Raw genomic sequence first — 3,024 nt, 5'->3', positions numbered from 1 at the left:
CTTACAGTTCCAGAAGCCAGTGAAGTCTATTTTCAGAATTTTTAAAGAAAAAGAGAGGAATACAAGATGGCATTGACCATCCAACCTATTATTTTTTCATGAAAGATATTCTAAGACTATACAACTCAAACAATTTTTCTGTTGAAATCATTGGAGAGCCTTATCTAGAATAATAAGGTTAAGGGGAGAAATTTTGGCTACAGAAATGCATAGATAATAAGCACTGCACCCAATTAGTCCACATGAAGTGTATTATTTCAACCACCTTTTTTATATTAATTTTTTAATTTTTAATTCTTTAATGTCACCACATATTTGACCCCTTTTAGCCCATTCGACCACCTTTTTGGAAGATAAGTAAAAAAAACGTAAATGAAAAAGGGTGGTTTCTAAGAGAACCAAGAGTAAATGATAGCTCTTTCCAGCTGGCGCCGAGCCACGGGCATCTCTCGAGACAACTGGCACAAGCGCCACAAGACCGGAGGCAAAAGAAAGCCCTATAACAAGAAGCGAAAATATGAGCTGGGATGCCCGGCTGCCAACAATGATTGGCCACCAGTCCGGGGAGGCAACAAGAAGTCCCGCGCCTTGAGGCTGGACGTGGGAAACTTTTCCTGGGGTTCCGGGTGTTGTATGCGCAAAACAAGGATTATCGATGTTGTCTACAATGCATCTAACAATGATCTGGTCCACACCAAGACCCTAATAAAGAACTGCATCGTGCTCATTGACAGCACACCTTACCGACAGTGGTAGGAATCCCACCATGCACTGCCCCCGGGCGGCAAGAAGCGGGCCAAGCTGACTCCTGAGGAGAAAGATTTTAAACAAAAAAACGATCAAAGAAAATTCAGAAGAAATACGACGAAAGGAAAAAGAATGTCAAATCAGCAGCCTTCTAGAGGAGCAATTCCAGCAGGGCAAGCTTCTTGCATGCATCCCATCAAGAGCAGGCCAGTGTGGAGGAGCAGATGGAACTCAGATAGAACTCCAGCTCCAGCAGATGTGCTAGCAGGCAAGGAGCTGGAGTTCTATCTGAGGAAGATCAAGGCCCGGGAAGGCAAATAAATCCTCCCCCTGTCTTAGCTCTTGTAATAAAGGTGTTTATTGTGTTCTGATCAAAAAAAAATTGCATGCATCCCATCAAGAGCAGGCCAGTGTGGAGGAGCAGATGGAACTCAGATAGAACTCCAGCTCCAGCAGATGTGCTAGCAGGCAAGGAGCTGGAGTTCTATCTGAGGAAGATCAAGGCCCGGGAAGGCAAATAAATCCTCCCCCTGTCTTAGCTCTTGTAATAAAGGTGTTTATTGTGTTCTGATCAAAAAAAAAAAAAAAGAGTGAATGATAAAGGAGTGAAGTGGGAAGGTGTAACAACACTATTGATGTTTATTCCTTGTTTATGTAAATTCATCAGGCAATGACTGAAGGTAGGAAATATCCTTAACATCTCAGCGTACTTTGTTTTGGGGTATCTACCTTGTACCTATTATAATCTATAGTACCATTTTACTTTTTTAAAAAATTGTTTTCTACGATTCTAATCATTATAGAGCAGCATTTTAAGCTGTTCGGTTTGTATTCATAACGGCCATTTCCTTGATATTGACTTGCAGGTTTTGTTCTGTTTTAATTTTCATGCAGGTCATGGGATACAAAGAGAAGTGGGAAAATGGTCTCAAAAGAAAACCATCTCTGTCACTAGAGGATTCACAATCTAGAAAAAGAGGCAAGCATATAAACAAATAATTATAGCGCCATAAAAGCAGCACTTAAAAGAGGTGTATAAAATTATGTGGGAGCAAAAAAGGGAGTGATTCTTTCTGCCTGGGACTGAGAAAAATGACATTTGATCTTAGGCGAAGATGACCTCGTCCTCCATAATTTCATGGGCAGGAAGCATTCTAAGCAGAAGGAACAGCATCTGCAAAGACACGGTGACTTGACTAGAGGGCCTGCTAGGAATTTGGCAAGAATAGTATATGTGTGAAGAAAGAGAATGGGTTTTCCCACAATTCAACTTGAAATAATTTCTAGTTGATTGTTCACTCCTTCCAGAAATATGTCACTTTGTAAGTAAATCAATCCAAAACAAGTATGCTTTAAATTCTAAAAAGACTCTGAAAATCCTTAGTTCTCTAAGTATAGCTTCAGGATGTGCCCAGAACACAACAACATAACATCAACATCCTGGTGTGATGAGAGGCAAAAGATGGATTTTTAAGTGTCAGAATTATCATGTAACTGTCAAAGTACATAAAATCAGCTAAATAAATACCACAGGCCGACCCACTCTGTGACAGCATAACACCTCCAAGTTTTTATTAAGTTAAGAAATAAAAATAAAGGAAGATTCTGTATGTATCTTCTCATGGAGAGTCTAGCTGCTTCCATATCCTGATCAGCTGTACCTCGTCGCCCCAAACATTTCCTTTTAATGCCTCATGTATGCCTTCCTTTACTAAACAACTTCTCTCCTCTGGGTTCACATGTAGTGCTAGAATTTTGCTTTGCTTTTTTTTTTTTTTGAAAGACTAAAAATGTGAACAAAGGAAACAATATATTTGAGGTAGAGTTGCACTGAAAGGTCAATATTTCTGCCAGAGCGTCTATGAGAAAAAAAGATAAGAATTTCAGTTCTGTGATTGGCAATGCTGAGCTATCTTCGCTGGGGTCAATGGGGAGAGAGGTCAGCTCTTCTAAAATGTAAATGTGTCCAGCCCATGCCCCTACCCTGCCTCCTTCTCTGACAGTGGATCAAGAAACCAGACCATTGAGGGTGACTTTTACATCAATAATGAATGACATCCTGGGATGGTTGTGGCTCTTAAGATTGATATTTCTCAGAATGACAGTAGAATCAGGTTGTTTTAGACATTTCAATTAAATTCAGCAAATGTTTACTAAATACTTTGAAGATGGCTGCAAGTCACTGCACTGGTTCTGTAGCATCTTCTACAAGCGGCTACTAATATAAAGACTATTCAAGCTTTATCCTCAGAGCTTAAAATCTAAAGGGGTAGCTAA

At 39.9% G+C, this 3,024-nt stretch overlaps 1 pseudogene; it reads left to right on the top strand.

The window, feature by feature from the left end:
* Positions 1-408: 408 nt before the first annotated feature.
* Positions 409-1,268, top strand: LOC102880467 (annotated as a pseudogene).
* The last annotated feature ends 1,756 nt before the right edge of the window (positions 1,269-3,024 follow it).

This window comes from Pteropus alecto, unplaced genomic scaffold (assembly GCF_000325575.1).
Source record: "Pteropus alecto unplaced genomic scaffold, ASM32557v1 scaffold461, whole genome shotgun sequence".
In the NCBI taxonomy this organism is placed as follows: Eukaryota; Metazoa; Chordata; class Mammalia; order Chiroptera; family Pteropodidae; genus Pteropus; species Pteropus alecto.
Note: the sequence above shows the minus strand (reverse complement) of the source record. Positions and strands in the feature narration are given on the sequence as shown.